We start from the raw sequence: 18,011 nt of genomic DNA on the forward strand, positions 1-18,011 counted from the left end.
CGCTCTCCTGGCGTGCGAGGGAAATAACGAACTGGGAGAAACCGTCGCCGATGTTGAATTTACTGGAGCTGAACCCAGCGGCGAGCCAGCGACGGCTGCCCGGGCTGACAGGCTATCTCCGCCCGAGGCGTTACAGCAACAACCGGCAAAGTCTGAAGCGGCGATAGAAAGGGCCGCTTAGGCTTGGCGCGGGGAAAGAAACGAAAACAAACCAAAACCAAACCAAACCAAACCAAACCAAAAACAAAAAAAAAAAAAAAAAAAGAGAGAGAAAAATCAACGCGCAGGGAAAAATGAATATGCAAACCGCTGCTGTAAACGTGCGCAGGTTTAACGGCCAGCAACAGGTGCCTGAACTTGCAGCGGGTTTACGGCTTAGGGCGCAACGCGGCGCGGGGCTGGCCCTGCCTCGAGAGGGGAGTGGGAGATAGCGTTATGCAGGCAGCAACGGTGGCGGGACGATGCTTCGGACGCCACTCTCCCTGCCCGGTTCGGGACCGCAGAGCGGCTGTCTGCTCCCGCGCTGCCCGCGCCGCCGCCGCTGCCTACAAGTCCCGTCATGCCCAGCGCCGTCGCTGCCGTTGCGCTCCGTCTTGCCCTGCCGCCGCTCGTCCCCGCCCACTGACGGTGGCGCAAGCGCAGGAGAGGCGGCGTCCGGGGCAAGTCTCCCTAATGTAAGATGGTGGCCGGGCTGGCAGCGGAGCGCCCCGAGCTCGGAGATTACCCGTCTCTAGCGTAAAGGTCGTCGGAGCAGCCGCTCAAGCGTCTGGACGGCCGCCGCCGCAGGTCCCGCCCCAGGAGCGTCGCTGCGGTTTTCTCTCCTCCGCTTCTCTCCTTTCTCGCCGCTTCTTCTCTTTCCCTCCCCACCCTTCTCCTTCTCCCTTCGCCTCCTTCCCCGCACGCTCACCCACCCACCCGCCCGCCCCCGCCGGCCCGGCAGCCACCGCCGCGCCGGGCAGCGTGAGGGAGAGCCGCGCACACGCACCACGGGCTGGGCAGGGAGGAGGAAGGCGGGTGAGTGCGAGCTGAAGGCCGGGCCGGGAAAGGAAGGAGGGAGGGAAGGAGAAGCGAGGAGAAGGCGGGGGGAGCCGGGCCGCTCTGCCTACTAGAGCGCCGAGGCTTCGCCGGGACGGCGCAGGCCTCATCCCACCTCCCGGTGCTAGCCCCGGCGGCGGGGTAGACGCGCCGGGCCTCCGCCGTGCTCTGAGTGCGCTCGGCCATGTGGGGAGGGCGAGGGGGCGAGCGGGCGACTCCTCCCTGGGGGCCGCCGGGAAAGGAGGCTCTCCCTGCCCGGAGCAGGCTTTATTGATTTCCTCCTTGCCGCCCCGGCACTACGGGGAAGCCCTTGGGCCGGGCCGCCGGCCGGGGCACGGGGGAACAGCGCTCCGAGAGCCGCTCGCCTCTGCCGGAGGAGGCCGGCGCGACCGAGCGCGGGGATCGCAACGTGATTCACTTAGAATTTGCGTGGAAATTTCCTCTCTCCTCTTCTTCCTCCTCTCTGGAGCCAGGCTCCATTTGTTCTTGTGATATGCACTACTTTTTTTTTTCCCTGAGAGAGAGAGGCAAACAGATGGTAAATGGCAGCCGTTCGTTTTTGGTGTTATTTCGGACCGTCCGTGTAACCTCCCGAGAGTTGTTTGTCGGTAGGATAACCCGTGCATAACTTTCTGTCTCCTACTTGCGAAATACTCGAAGCTATTTCCATTTTGTGCGTTAGCAGAAGTGAATGACAAGGCTGTGTATGGGTTCTCATCCTACTTCCAGCGACGGTCTTGCTGCTCTACTTGGCAGTCTGAAAGTGAGCTGTCGATGCCTGCGTCTGTACAGTAAAAGGGGAAGGGAAAATATGCAAGATAATTATCTCAAAAATGCGTTGTTACCGTCCCTGAAAAGATCTAATTGTCCATGGTTTCTGTATTTGTTTCAGTATGGTAATATCAAGCACGTAGTTCAGAGGAGAAGCATTTCTCTCTAGAGCATATGTTAATGTGAGCAAAACCCATCAGCTAGTTAAAGCAGTGGAAACTCGGGGCCTGCAGATGTTAGCTTGCTTCTGTCCAAAAGTTTTAGAAGTTAGTGTTTGCTGAGCCTGTAGAGATTTCCACCTTGCTGTGTTTTAACTGTCTGTATTTTGTTTTAGTTTGAAAATGTCTGGACTTGAGCATCTCTGTACTTCTGACTTCATATTCTTGTAAACTTGATGGCTGGCGCTAACACAAGAGAAACTTGTACCAAAAGATGAATATGTGGAAGAATGAAACTCCTTCCAGCTCCTTTCTCTGCCTGCTTTACAGAAAGGGAAAAAATAAAATTGAGAGTTGTGGAGAGCAGAGAATAAAATTGCTGTTTGGCTTGAGAGGGTGAACTAGTTTCAGGTGGCCTACTAATACTGAAATATACTCCTAGTAAAGTAACACATGGCCTAGGATTCAGGTGTGTTGTACCTTTAGAGCTTTGAGATTCTATGGCAGACTTTTTCATTTCATAAAGAAGATGAACTCGTGCAAGTGTTCAGAAATGCTTGGCAGTTGAACTTGGCTGGATTGCAAGCAAAGTTCATTCTAGGAGAAAGGATTGTTTTGGAAAGGAGTGATCCAGTGATAAAATGATCTCTGCTTTGAACTTTTGTGTTTCTTCAGGTGCCTCTTTGTTAGCTTTTAAAATGATGAGCTCTGGTGGAACCTAGCAATTGTTTTTACAGAGAAAAGGTGGTGACTATCAGAAATAATGCTCTATTAGTTTCTTGGTACCTTGTCTTCAGAAAGTTGAAGAACAGATAGCTATACAGTGCCCACTAAACAAAAGCTTTGTGTTGGAGAAGTCGGTGAGAGAATGTATACAAGTATGTGGCTTTTTCATGTAGTCAAAATACTCGTGATAAGCAGATACATGTTGTCCTTCATGCTGTTGTTCAGGAAAGTTAGGATATTGAGCGCAATGTTTTGAAATTACCCTGACCAAGATCTTTAAATATGGGCCCTGAAGGTGTAACTCTGACAACTGTTTCTCAAAATTTTGCCTACTTCTTTGGAATAAGTGAGATAATTTCCAGTAGTGTTTTGTAAGCACAGGTGGCTGACCATAGATTGCTTCTTAGGCCCTGGACAACTAAATTCACTGTTCTGGTAAGATGAAGCTGATCTCTAGGTCATACCACATGTTTGAAGAAAGTTACTTGTTCAGCAAGTCCCCTAGGATCAAGGGTTCTCGCATTTTCACATGGTGAATGCTGTCATAGATTGTACAAACCACCTTTTGTCCCACTTGCAGTTGTGTGGTATTGCTGAGAACTTAAGTGCATAATTTGCCTTGCTTGAATGTCTTGAGTGTTTCAGCTCTTTAAAGATGTTGCTGCTTGCTTTTGCTTTCTGGTGTGTATCTTTCTACCTGCTTTGTCCTGTTTTGTGTAGAAACAGCATGAGAAACTGCAGCTCAGGGAACGAGCAGAGCCTCATCTCTCTGGGCCCCTCTTTTCTGCTTCTTGGAGAATAGTCCTGGAATTTATTTCCTGCACAAGATTGGTTAACATTTTAACAGCTGTAAACATCAGACTTGGAAAATGAAGTATAACAGAAAATGGTTTGGCATAGCTGGAGATGCTTCTCAGACCTTCTGGTTCTTCCAGAAAGCAAACTGGGAGGGCAGTGCAAGTCCTTAGCAAGAAAAAAAATGAGTAAAACCTCTGAAAGTAAAAGTGTGTGTGCATCTTTGCATTAAACCTTTTGGGTCAATTAGGTTCACATTTTCATCAGTTTGGGTTTTGTTCTTCTGTGATATGCTTGATTTGGTCAGGTGGCATTTTTCTTGTGTGAGCTTGCAAAGGGGATCCTCAGTGTCCTATCAAAGATTCTGCTGATTTAGTGAACATTTAGAATGCATATTCTTGACTTCTGACTACCTGTTACTATACTGGCTGCACCAGCTTAAAGGAAAGAATTAGTGTTTAAACTAGTAATTTACACATAGTAGTAAGATCAAGTAGGTTTTGTCCTGTGATGTTTTGTTGGTTTCTTCTCCTTGCCTGTTCTGGGAATATGACAATTCCAAGGTATTTCTTGTAGGAGTCTGTAATTTAAGTGGAGCTTACAGGTGTTTTGTAAACACACATGCACAAAGCAATGCATTCATAAAGCCTGTGTGTAAGACAGTTGGACAATTTGAGAATGCCTGCATCCAAAACCATCAGGAAAGTACAGGCCAAGAGGGTGGCACTTGTCCCTTTCTGCCTTCCCTGAAAGTTATGGTTTTATCCTGGAGCAGAACGTGTTAATTCTATTTTCATGATGATTAATCATTTCTGTACTTCTGTTACATAATTCATCAATTGCTGGCTTACCAAGTGGGGAAAGGTGGATTTGGGTCAGCATAAGGGGGATTTTTGTCTTTTAGTCACCGAGTTAAAAATAAAGGTGGATGGTAGTGATCAAGCAAACATGCTACTGAACTTGGTGGAAAGGGAGCTTAGCTTCTAGCTGAGGCTTGTTCCCTGAGCAGTGCTGTCTGCTTTTGATCAAGTTATGTGTTCTTGTGAGGAAAAACTTGAACTCTCTCTGATTTTTTGTTTGTTTGTTTGTTTTAACACACTGTGATCCTAGTGTCAGTTTCATCTCTCCTGCTGCTGTCTTGAGAAGAGTAGTTGCCTAATTTGCCATTGGAATGGGCTGCCCAGGGAGGTGGTGGAGTCACTGTCCCTGGAGATGTTGGAGAAAAGCCTGGATGAGTCACTTAGTGCCATGGTCTAGTTGACTGACTAGGGCTGGGTGCTAGGTTGGCCTGGATGATCTTGGAGGTCTCTTCCAGCCTGGTTGATTCTATGATTCTAATATGAAGTGGATTCCAATTGACTGCCATGTCTTACAAAGGAACCATATTTCTATGTGCCTTCCTTATGGGATAGTCTCCTCTTGTAGTGCAGATTCTTGGGCTGTCCACACTAAGACTTTATGTGTTTTACTCATCACAGCTTAGCAATCCTTGATTGCTGGAAGGTCCCATTGCAATAACTTCTGTTTGATTGCAAGTATTAGTTATTAGCACTGGCAATTTGAAGTGGCATTTTTTGATTGGGTTTTGGTTGGTCTTTTTTTCAAGAAATTAAATGGATGGAGAAAGAAACTGTCAAAATGACAGTGCACTTCCCTTTCTTGACTTAGAACAACTTGTAATAAATCTTCAAATTCTGAGCAGAATCACAGGAACTTGGAGGAATGACCAAAAGGCTTGACAGAAGTGAGAGCATCCTATGGGTTTCAAGTACTGCTTCATCCCCAGTTGTACTTCAGCACCTTTTTAGGCCTTGTTTGTGGTAGATTGCAAACTAATCTTACATTTTGGGCTACTGAACTCTATCTAATCTTTCCCTTGCTTAACAGCAGGGGCTTCTACTTTTCCTGGTGTGGGTGTTCTTAAATGTTTTTCTCTAGGATTTGATACAGAAGAGCAGTAACTAAAAGGGTAGCAATCTCTCTCCTAGTAGGACAAAATGCACTGCATGGAAGGACTCACTACCAGTTTCCCAGCTTAATGTGGTGGAAAAATGGGAAGCTGGGCAATTTGTTTCAGGAACACTGAATTCAACAGATGAGACTTTTTTTGAAGGCAAGGCAGCCTTTTGTGTTTTGGTTTTTATAGTTTCTATCACCACTGTAGGTTTAATGTGAATATTGTTTGAATGGTGCATATTTGGTTTTAACTGGAAGATCCACAAGCTCAGACACAGAGTGTGAAATACTGCACTTGGAGTAATTTTATTACTTCTAAACCAGTTTCTTGTACATGTTACAATGACTTTGCCACCTAACAGAATTTGAGTGCAGGAATGGAAAGAAGTACTTTAATTGTATTTGTATGTGCTTTAGAACTGCCTACCTAAGGGAGTTAACGATAGGGTTTTGATGAAGGTAGTGTCCCGGATAGGTAAGCATGTGGTAGCAGCTGCTGCTCACAAAAATGAGGTGGGGAAAGAAGTACCTAGCAGTAATCAGTGGATGTATGGAGAAAGTGTTCAGCTACCTTTTTTCCCTCATCTTTTCTCTAAATATAATGAATGAAGATAGGTGTGTGGAGCTATAGCTGTGCCTGTCAGCTAAAGACCTAAAGCTTGTCTGTGATCTGTACCTTAGGCTGTTGGATGTTGCAAAAATAGAAGCTATTCCCTTTCTTTGAATAGCTACTGCTTCACTACATGTGACTTCTTCCTCTCTTATTGAATGAAATCTAGAATGAGCCTTCAGTATCTCATTCATAAAAAGTGCCCTCTGAGAGCTTCTAAACTAGCATAAAACGAAAGGCCAAAACTTGCTAGGTCAAAACTAGTGTTTATAGGTCAGCTTGCTTGATAGTTTGTTTGAATGCTTTTCCCTCAATCTGTGTGAACTGTAGGATCCTCTAAATTGCTGGAGTTCTGTTAAAAGCACGGGTCTGAATGTGAGGCCCAGTAATCCAATTTGTCTAGTGGCTTAATCTTTCTGCCATTTATCACAGAGCTGCTGCTTCTCTGAAGTAGCCTACTTACATGTGTTTGTGTTGGTTGTTTAGCAGGTTGATTCCCTTTTCATAAGAAGGTAAGCTTTCCTTTTACAAAACTCCATCTTAGGTTGAAGGTCAATGAAGTTATAACTGAGGAACCACGTTTGAGAAATTACAGCTTCTTTCCTGTCTTTGAAAGATGCTTTGCTAATCCTTTCATTTAGTAAAGCATACATTTAACATATTAATGTTGTGGTTTCACAGTTAGTGGCAGACTGGTTCTAGGACGTCAGGTGGCAAGTCTGAGACTAGAGGATAATCACTGGTTTTCTTTTACATAACTGTTGGTGTGTGTTGAAAATATGGTAGGACAGATGGGGAATTTAAGAAAATATCAACTCCTGTACTCATCAAGCTGTCTTCTGCACATGGGTAGTGTCATCATCTGGCTGGATTACACTTTGGGTTTTGTAGTTGTAGGTATGCTTCAAAGTAGGTTCATTCTCATGTTGTCACCTGTGGCTTCCTGCTCTAACTGAGATCTTCCAGAAAAAGTAATTCCTTAATTCTTTTGCTCGTTGTCTCTCTCTGATTTGACCTTGAAGTTCATGATTCCTGGGGATGGGATTGGGTCATCCCTTGAGTGAGAACTATCACTCTGGTTACTACTATATAAATACATAGCACAGTGAAACTTGGTAAGAACCAGCTGTGGTCTGTGACCATATGACTCTGAAAGTGTTAAGAAAGCACCATACCTCAGTTCTGTAGACAGCAATATCTTTTTCTCTGGGAAATAACTAACTGATTTCCAGTTTGATGATGAAAAAACACCATCCAGTGATCTTTGTAAGAAAATCTGCAGTGGCATGACTTCAGTGTTTTGATCTTAGCTAAACAGAGTATAATTAAAGTGTAGAATCAGAAAACAGACACAAGTAAAATACTTACTGTGGCCTCACTGATAGTTAATAACACTTACCATGAGTCTTTGTATGTATATATATTAAATCGTTGAGTGGAGGTGAAGCAAAATTTGTTTTCAAAGACACTTAATTGATAGGACGAGGTGAGAGAGGTGTTCTTTTGGCAATTGCAATGCTGTAGTCATCCATGCTTAATAAATGAGCTACTTATTGGTTGAGAGGAGGAATCTCTCAACCTGCTGTTCCTGCTGTAGTCAGTGTGCCAAAGAATGGAGAAGGTAACTTCCAGAGAGGTGCAATGCAGCATTTTTTGGCAGTGCCACTTTCTGAGTGACTTACGGGTGGCTCAAGAAAGGTCCTACCTAACATACAGAGGACAGGAGATGGACCAAGTGTCACTCATTGGATATGAAGCCAAGTATGAAATAAATATAAAGCCATATATGTGTCCAGTTCTGGGCACCCCAGCTCAAGAAGGACAAGAAACCGCTGCAGGGAGCCCAGCACAGGGCCACTGAAATGATTACAGGATTTGAACATGTCTCATGAGGAAAAGCTGAAAGCTGGGTCTGTTTAGTCTGGAGAAGAGGAGGCTGTTGCGGGGGATCTTATTGATGCTTACAACTATCTAAGGGCTGCATGTCAAGGAGAGTCTTGCCCTATCTTCTCAGTGCTCCCCGGTGTTAGGACAAGGCTAATGGGCATAAACTTGAACATAAGAAGTGCCATCTAAACATGAGAAACAACTTTTTTCTTTGAGGGCAGCAAAGCATTGGAGTAGGCTGCCCAGAGAGGTGGTGGAGTTTCTGTCTCTGGAGACTTTCAAGGTCTGTCTGGATGTGTTCCTATGTGATCTGCTTTAGATGGTCATGATCTGGAAAGGAGGTTGGATTTACTGATCTTCAGAGGTCCCTTCCGATGCCTACCATTCTGTGATATTAGAAAACATCCGCACTAATAGAGCCAAAGTCAGCATAAATATTTGTGTGACCTCCTTAATATTGTCTTTGTTTTGTTCTGCTTTTTAGAGAGGCTTAGGTCTAACAGCCAATTCTTCATTCCCTTAAGGCAATTACTGGAGTTTCATACAGGTCTTGGTTAGCTTGCCTCTCACATGAGTTTAGGCTTCTCCAAAGGAAATGCATTCAGTTGCTCTTGATCAGTAACTGGCTCTTGGAATTAAAAAGTTAGGAGGAAGTTCCTCACACAGAGAGTGATTTGCCATTGGAATGGGTTGCTCAGAGAGGTGATGGAGTTACCATCTCTGGAAGTGTTCAAGCAAAGACTGGATGAAGCACTTAGTGCCATGGCGTAGTTGATTGGCTGGTGCTGGGTGTTAGGTTGGCCTGGATGATCTTGGAGGTCTCTTCCAAGCTCATTGATTCTATAATATTTAAAGGATATGCTGGACAAGTGCATTTGTAGTCAACTTGAACTTCTGTGCTTTTTATAGCATAAATTTGCCCTAGAGTGACAGATTATTTGTTTGAGATTTAGTTCAGTGCTTTGTACATATCAAAATGACTCCTTAGCTTCACCTGCTTTCATTAATGCTGCTCCTTATAGCTGAGGTTGCAGTAGAAGGAATTTATCTGAAACCAGTACTACATATCCTACTTAAGTTTGTGGAAGCTGATGCTGATTTTTAGAGTATTTTACTAGATGCCTGTGGTTTAGAGTACTAAATTAATTTTCTCCTTCTGCACAACCTTTTTAGAAAGTGACCTGAAAAACTATGTCCCCAGGATACCTCATAATGCTTTTCCTTTCCCCCTTTTTTTCCTTTAAGACAATTGCTTTGCATGTGACTGTCTCTAGAATTTTACAACAGCATATAGATTATGTTCAGGCAGATACATGTTCTCTTCCCCACTGAGAAAAAGATGCTTTCCTGAATGCAGGTCCTGATCTTTCCCAAGTTTCTTCTTTAGCAACAAATACAGATTTCTCTGAAAACTAGAAGCAGAAAATTGTAGCTTGTGTACCAGCTATGTGGGAATTGGGATTTATGATGGGAGTGAATATTGCACAGAACTACTGCCTTTCTGGATTTATAGCAGGGGTGAAAACTGAGTGATTGAAAGATTCCTTGCTCCTAGGTTAAATGCTTGAACTCTGGTTGGCTTTTTGAAATAAAACCTCATATTTTTTCAAACATAAAAAGGATGTCTGCAGTGATGCTGCAACTTACTGTGACCAGTTTTAGACTCGAGTATGTGGAAGTGGTCTCACCTTGCTGTTGTTAACTGGTGAATCCTTAAAGCTTTCTAGTTTTCATCCCACTGGGGAATGCAACCTGTATGTGAAGGCAGTGATGCAAGATTCTTATCTCTTTAACTGCTGTGTCTAGGTATAATAAATAACAACTTGTGAATAATTTTAAGGTCATCCTTAATTTCTTCCCCAGAGGAATAGAGTTTAGTTCCTTGTAGTGTAACTTTTACCCTTGGGACAGTCTTGGGGTTGAACTTTTCCACTTTCCTTTTCATTTGCATAGCTTTTAGAATTCCTTATCCTTATTTCTGACTGACAAAATGAACCAGAATCCATTTTTTGAGAGCTGTTGCCTAGAATACTTAGGCTTTTAGATCTGAGCTCTGCTTTTTGTTGTGATGGCAGTCTGACTGGCTAAAGAATACTGAAAAGAATGGTAATCTTCCACCTTCTGAAAGGTGTATTTTATAGAAAACTAGACTATGTGCTGCAATAGTAGAAAGGTTAGGCATGAAGTGGCTGCTTCTGAAGTAAATTTACCCTGAAATTCCTAACCTTTTCCATTCTTGTTCCAGCAAGGTCTTCAAGGTGTGTAGGATTCAGAAGTACAAGTCAGGAAAAAAGTGAGCATGGGAGACAGATTTAGGGGTTTTGTCATTTTCCAGTTCTACATTTGTGGAGTGGTAGTGTTTCTGTGGGCTGTTGGCTCCCCCTCCCCAGGTGAAATACTAAGTCAAGTAAAATAAGCATTCTGTATAGAAGCCACCAACAATCCAAAAGTGTGACTGAGTGTACCAATGACCATGGTAGGTAGGCATTTGTCCTGTTGACTCAGATGTCAGTGAATCCTTTTGAAGTAGCATCATTCTCCTCTGTGTTCCAAGCAGACAGTATCCTAAGCACAGTATTCTTATTTTCTGTACTTCAACTGAGCTTTGAGTCAAGATTTTTCTTCAGCCAAGAGAACCAATAGATCATTTGATTTGTTTGATGTTACATTTAATTAGATAACAGGTGGATAAACCACAAAGTATCTCTAAATTGCAGAAAGAGATACTTTATTGTCTTGAACTGTTACAGAATTCCAGATTTTTAGAGTAGCTTTACCCTTTGACATTTTCAGCATAAAACAAGGTCTAATTTCCTCCTGCTTAATGATGGTGCCACAAATTTAGAGACAGGATATGTACTATATTGGCAATCAGCTTCACCTTCCAGGTATACATCAAGCAAGCTGAAATGCTTCATATGTATTTTTTCCATCGGGCTTTGCAGTTACTGGTCAGAAAGGCAAATACTTTAGTTGCTTTTGTGTTCTTGATCTAGTGGAAGGTGTCCCTGCCTATGGCAGGGGACTCAGAACTAGATGATCCTTGAGGTCCATTCCAACCCTGACAATTCTGTGAAAAATGCTAAATTAGAGTACCTCAGTGTAGGTGTTGTGGCCCTGTAAAGTAGAAGTGGACTTGTATACATTAACTTCTGTTGTAACTTTGCATTTCCATTGCAAAGCCCTCAGTATAGGAAGGGTGTGAACCTGATTGAGTGGGTCTAGAGCAGGGCCACAGAAATTACCAGGGCATTGGAGCACCTCTGCTATGAGGACAGACTGAAGGAGCTGGGGGATTGTTCAGGCTGCAGAAAAGGAGGCTCTGAGGAGATGTGCTTGCAGCCTTCCAGTACTTGAAGAGGGCCTACAAGAAGGATGGAGAGAGACTATTTATAAAGGCCTGCAGTGACAGGACCAGGGGCATTGGCTTCAAACTAGAGAAGAGCAGATTTAGTTTGGATGTTAAGAACAATTTCTTTACCATGAGAGTGGTGGACCACTGGAACAGGTTGTCCAGGGAGGTGGTTGGGGCCCCATCCTTGGAGATACTCAAGGTGAGGCTTGACAGGGCTCTGGGCAACCTGATTTAGTTGAGGATGTCCCTGCCATCTGCAGGGGGTGTTGGTCTAGATGACCTTTGGAGGTCCCTTCCAACCCAGACCATTCTATGATTCTATCATGTTGATTTGCACACTAAAACTGTGACTGTACAACAACAGTTTTTGTATCAGGAAATTATTTTCATAAAGCTTTGCACTTAAATATTGCAAATGTAAGCTTGGCTCTCTGGTTCAAGCACACTCTGTAATTTGATGATAGTTGATAAATCTATTCCATTGGGTAAAGTTTGCTACTTAAATGTAGGATCAGGGCTTTAATTTCTAGTATTTTGTATTTCTGCCTTAAGCAGTGCCTTAATGCAGTTAATTTCTAATGCATCACTATGTTGCCTTGGGTTGAAAAGGGAAAGTATCGCCAAGTTCATAGAATTGTAGAGTGGTCTGGGTAGGAAGAGACTTTAAAGATCTAGTTCCAAGGCCCTTGCCATGGGCAGGGACAGTTTCCACTTAGACTGGGCTGGTCAAAGTGCCTGGTCACATACACTTCCAGGGAGGGAGTATCAACTTCCTTGGACAATCTGTTCCAGTCTCTCTTCACTCCCTCAGTGAAGAATGTCTTCCTAACATCTAAATCTACCCTCTTTGAGTTTAAAAATGTTAGTACTTGTGTTATCACTACACTCTGACAAAGAGTCTCTCCCAACCTTTTCTGTAGGCTCTAAGTACTGGAAGGCTGCTTTAAGGTCTTCCTGGAGCCTTTTCTAGGCTAAACAATCCCAGCTCTCCTAGCCTGTCTTTATAGAAGAGGTTTTGCAGTGCTCTGATCTTAGTGGTCCTCCTCTGGGCTTTCTTGAGCAGGTCCATGTCTTTCTTACACTGGAGGCTATAGTTGAATAACTAACTAATGCTCTGTCTCCAAATGTTCATTTGTCTATGGCTTAAACTGACTTGGCTGCTTGTCTGTGGTGAGAAGCAAGCGTTGTCACTTCTGCAGAAGTCAGATTTGCTTCTTTCAGTCTCTTGTGGTTGTTAAAGATATGGAGTGGCTCAGGGGAATTACCTGAAAGGAAGTTGTAGCCAGGCAGGTTTGGTCTCTTTTCCCAGGCACCCAGTGACAGAACAAGGGGACACAATCCCAAACTGCACCAGCACAGGTTCAGGCTGGATATTAGGAAGAAGTTCTTCACAGAAAGTGATTGGAATTGGAATGGGCTGCCCGGGGAGGTGGAGTCACCATCCCTGGAGGTGTTTTTAAGAGGTGGCTGGATGAGGCACTTAGTGCCATGGTTTAGTTAATTAGAAGGTGTTAGGTGATAGGCTGAACTTGATGATCTTAGAGGTCTTTTCCAACCTGGTTAATTCTGAGTGTGAATGGCTGAGAGTGAATCTGGGAGAAATGTGATGCTGTTTCCCAGGTGTTATGATGGGGTCAAAGAGACTAACCAAATCTTCCTCTTGCCATGTGATTCTTGGTGGCTTCTCAGAGATTCTGAAGAATTTTGAACTATGTGCAAGGATTTATTTGTAGGAATTAAAAAACAAAACAAGAGGCTGAACAAGAGGTACAGAGCTTTCTCTGATACATTTACTTCCCTTCAGCCAGGAGTGAAAGAAAGGCTGTGAGTGTCCAAGAGAGTTGCAGAGGTCTGTAGAAGGTATTCCTTTCTCCTGTTAAGGAATCATCACTGCTGCTTCTAGTATCTGTAGCCTCTTTAGAGAAAAAAAGGGCTTGTACACATCTCAATTTCTGCTAGGAGGTCTGAGCATGTGTCTAGGTCTCTGGATACATCTCTTCTCCTCCCCTCCTGTCTGTGGGAGTCATTGACTGACTATCCATAATGTGGATTTTCCAGTAGTTAACGATTCCTAATGCTCCTTGCTATACCCAGGAGCAGGTGTCTGTGTCTGAAGAGCTGATACTGTCTGGAAATGTCTTGCCAGTAGCCTGATAAGCAACTTTGTACAACTGAATGGAGGATTAGAAAAACTGATATAGGGATTTTTTTGCTCTTAAGTGTCACTGTACCTTAGCAGGAATTTCCTTAAGACACTGGACTGCTCTTGGATCCTTTATTAAAGTCTTGTCTCTGATTTTTTTTAATGGTTTAAGCAGCCCTGGTTATGTGCTCTTATTCTCCTTCCTAATGTATTTCTGATTGAGTTGTTTTTTTCCCCTGCTCTTCAATTGTGGAGATCTTCTTATGTATCCAAGTGTGTGTGTGTGTGCATATATATGCCTGTAAAACTTCTGCTCAGCAGAACTGTCATTCAACTGTGGGGTTTTTTTGGAAGTTCTTCCATAACTCTAATTCTAGTTTAAAAACAGCTACAGGCTGAACAAGAGAGACTCTCTCCTCAGAGTTTTGAGGTATGTCCTAGGGAGACATTAGATTGCCTAGTGCCTAGAAGGATATTGTATGACTCATTGCAGCTTGTACCACAACAGGTTTCAAGTATGAGGTCTTAGCTCCTGCAGTTGTCTGCGGAACTGCAGGGATGAAGGATCAAACATCACTTTGATTCAAAAAATTACTTCTATTAATAGAAGACTTTAAGCAGAAGTAAAAGTTGCCTAAAATTCTGTTGGTAGTTATGGAAATGAGTCTTCAGCCTGCGGAAGAGAAGGGTTTGTGAAGCAGGGGGAGCTCACAGTAACCTGGTACCCACATGCAGGCTTCTGAGAGTGCCAAGCTGGGTTTTTTATAGCAGTGTGTGGAAGGCAGGCAAGGGACACCAGGCATGCGTTAAAATGCCTTTAAGAACATGTTTGACCATGGAAGAATCATTGGAGCAGGTGGAAGAGGTTGTGCAGCATCCATCCATGGGTATTTTGTTGCCCAGATGAATAAAGCCCTAAGTGACCTGCACTGGTCTGTCTTATGAGGGAAGACTGAGAGAATTGGATTTTTCTAGTCTGGAAAAGAGAAGACTTGAGGGGGGAATCTCATAACTGCTTGACTACTTAAAGGGTGGATATCAGGAGGATGGGACCAGTCTTTTTTTCATTGATGCCCAGTGACAGGACAAGAAATGACAGGCACAAACTGCTCCATCTAAAAGTGAGGAGAAGCTTCTTTAAGGGGTGCTGGAGCACTGGAACACAGGCTGCTCAGACAGGTGGTGGAGTCTCCATCTCTCTAAACATTAAAAAGTCTTCTGGATGTGTTCCTGGTGTGACCTTTTGGTGAACTTGCCTTGGCAAGGTTGGACTTCATCTCAAGAGGTTCCTTCCAACCCCTGCAATTCTGTGGTCTTGCTGACCTTTCTTTTGGCAGGATGCTAACTCGAGAACCCTAGAGATCTTGACCAAATGCAGTTATGCTATGGATCTGTAGCAAAACCCCGTGCAAATTCTCAACTTCATGAACATAAAGTTGTTCATGTTAGAGTTTGACAGTAAATATCAATAATAGACTCATGGGAAAAGTTTAAATGTGAGTAGCATGGCTTTGGTGAAAATCAAAGCAGGCTTTTAAACTTTAAGGTTCTCCTTGATGAAAATGCTGAAGCTTATGGGCATAATAGAGGTGATTGCTGAATCTCTTGCACTCTGTTTGGTTTCTTAAATGATATGCTGGTTGCTTAGGAATTCAGTTAGGAAATCCTCAGAAGTGAGGGAACTTTTCCATACACTGTCCATGGTACTGCAGGTGCAGACCTTGCCCTTCCTCAGCAGCAGTCACACTCAGATTGTGCTGTAGCAAAAGAGGTTTAGTGGTGAAGTTTGGGTAGGCAGCATGTGTGGTGAGGGCTTTTTCTCTCTGTATGGTTTTTCCTTTCATTTGTGCTTTGGGCTATGCACTTCTGTTCAGAGGCTCAGGGATAGTGGCAGTGCTGCATATGGTTAAAGGAAAAGCAGGTGAGGCAGACTTTGCTTCTGTTGGCTACAAAGCACAATTTTACAGTAGATAATCCAGAATAATTTCTGCAGTTTCTAACTGCAAGTATGTTAATGTGTTTTATGGCAGAGTTTTGTCTTCATTTTCTGCTTAAACCAAGACTGTTGGGTAGTTTCTTAGTGGTCAGCAGGATTATGTGCTGAAGGAAAGATAAAATGAGATGTCAAACATTGTTATGGTGGTTCTTGGCTTCTGCAATGTCACCTGCTGAATGAAGGCAATGAAGAAAATCTGGTCCTAGCAACCAAAACTTACTTTCTCCACCTTTGCCCTGTACTTATGGATAAGATGTCCTTCAGTTGTACTAGATTTTGCAGGTGTTCTTTCTCAGGCTTGGAGTTTTGAGTAATTAGAGGAGTGCTTTTTAAAGTGACCCTTTGTTATGTTGCTATTGCTGTTAGATGAAAGCTGAAGGACATGCTCTTTTTCACTACCTTAGTGCTTGTATTTCCTTCTAAAACCAAAACACCAGACAATAATTCTCTTTCTTTTGAGTCTTACATACCAAAGACTCATAATGGTTTAATGGCACTTGCAAATTAAAACTAACTAAGGAGTGATCAACTAATGTAGGTGTTTGTAAACTGTCCAGTACCATTGTAGAGTGTTGTAAAGGAAGAGTTTTTTGAGTGTGTTCAGTAATGCTCTGAAGCTCTCTGTCAGTCATAGAAGCTTAGCAGGGATAATATAAATGTTCATAAGAGTGTACCTTAATCCCGGCCTGGAGGAATGTGAAGGTAGTTCATTCTTCAGACCATTTTCTGGCTGTTCCCTACAACTGGTTTTTCAGTCTGACATGGACAAACCAGGGTACTGTGGAGTCCAGGCCTCCAGTACCCACTTGATGGTTCTAAGTAGTTTACATTTTGTGGTTGCCTCTAACCCTGAACTAGATCTAAGCACCAGCTAAGAAACCAGAGCTCTGAAACATTCATTCACTGCTGGAAAAGTTGTGCTCTGCAGACAACACAATTTTGATGTTCTCTTCTAAGAAGAGAGATGATGATGGACAGGCTCTTCACCTAAATGGATGATTTTTTCCCCCCTATTTTATCTTCCTCTTGGAAATGTGGAACATAACAGTACTGTTTCTGTAGTGGATTGTCGCAATTTGCCTGCTATATAATTTCTCAGTGAATTGCATGTGGTACTTTGTTGCTAGATACATTGAAAATAAAATTCAAATATTGCATTTCTCCATCTAAAAATGCAAGCTTAATGTTTATCTTGAGTAACATATTTGAAGGGTAGAGTGGCAAAGCTACTTATGCCACATAAGCAATTCTGTATGATAGTTCTTTGATAGATAATTGGTATAGAAGAACTACACTGAAAGACAAAATGCTTTTTACAGGTTGAAAACAGTTGAGAAGCAGATCCTGTATGTTCTATGGAGCACAGTAAAATCCTGAGGGTTTTTTGTGTCAGTTATTGGGTTCTGATAACAAGTTCTAGCAGTACATGACTGCTAAAATATTTGGCATTATTTACATACACATCTGTAATCAGCTTTGTCATTTATAACCCCAAATTTCTGTCTGAGAAAATGTGAAAAGCAAAATTTGTGAATACATTTAAAAAGGAAGCAGATGTTGGGATCTTCAGCAACCATAATGCTGCTTGTTATGTACAGCATGCAATGACTGTATAACAGATAGTTCAGGGATTTCTCTTTTTCCTGTGCCTTTTAAACTGATGCAAGATGCTTATTTTACTGCTCAGATACAGTCTGCTGAAGGCTCAGGTTTTTTTCTCCTCCTGCCTTGTCTGAAAAAGCTTTTAGTGCAGTGAGTAACTGAGGATATGTTTTATTCTAAGAGTAGCTTAAAGATTTCTTCTTCCATATCCCAAGTATAACTCTTGGGGTTTTTGCTATGCCATAGCTGATCTTAATTTATTGTTAAAATGACCATGTTTCTTCTCTTGCTGTTCACCAAGAACAACAAGATTAAATGACTACTAACTGGAATTCTTATGTACACCCTAAGAACAAATTTAATAGCTATTTGACAAACTTCTTTTTTATTCTGATGGAAAATATAGGACATCAGAACTTGGAATTGAGTAGTTGAATGTATTGGAGAGCCTGTTTAATAATAGATATCAATCAACAGTTATGGGATTTTGGAAGTCTGAGATTTTGTCATCCTGTTCCCTGTACAAGGTAGAGGATGCAGAGGTGATATCTTGCTTGATTCAGAGATAGTATCTTGGGTTAGACCAGTTCATGATACCTGTTGTGCTAATAAAAGATACAATCTCAGCCCACAAACCTTGTGGCTGCTTTGGAGGAGGAGGAATGCAGGAGTGAATATGAGGCACAAGGATGTGACTCCTTCATCTTTGACAGCCTCAGGACTCTGCAGAGGTGTACAGTGCTTGAAAGAAGACAAGTTCTTTTCCTTCCATGCTTGTTCACACCTCTTGTAGCCATCCTTGATCTCTATCCTGCTGTTGAAGAAGAGTTGCTGTGGGCCCCTGCTTTGTCTTTGGTACCATCTCTGCATTCAGGTGTGACATAGTGACTTGAGAGACTTCATGCCAAAAACCTTAATTCTGCATAGTGATAGCTTCTGCTGTTTTATATGCTGTCTGTGATCTTAATCTGGAGAGA

General features: G+C 42.9%; 1 protein-coding gene across 3 annotated transcripts in view; it reads left to right on the forward strand.

Annotated features, from left to right (window-relative positions):
* Window positions 1-637: 637 nt before the first annotated feature.
* CNOT4 (CCR4-NOT transcription complex subunit 4) overlaps window positions 638-18,011 on the forward strand; it is a 92,938-nt gene continuing 75,564 nt past the window's right edge. For 2 of the 3 annotated variants that reach the window (XM_064155018.1, XM_064155020.1), the window contains exon 1: window positions 638-1,014. The gene's annotated coding sequence lies outside the window, so the exon portion shown is untranslated. The remainder of the gene's footprint in view (window positions 1,015-18,011) is intronic. The other variant, XM_064155019.1, reaches the window with a different exon arrangement.

Source organism: Pogoniulus pusillus, chromosome 15 (assembly GCF_015220805.1).
Source record: "Pogoniulus pusillus isolate bPogPus1 chromosome 15, bPogPus1.pri, whole genome shotgun sequence".
NCBI classification, from domain to species: domain Eukaryota; kingdom Metazoa; phylum Chordata; class Aves; order Piciformes; family Lybiidae; genus Pogoniulus; species Pogoniulus pusillus.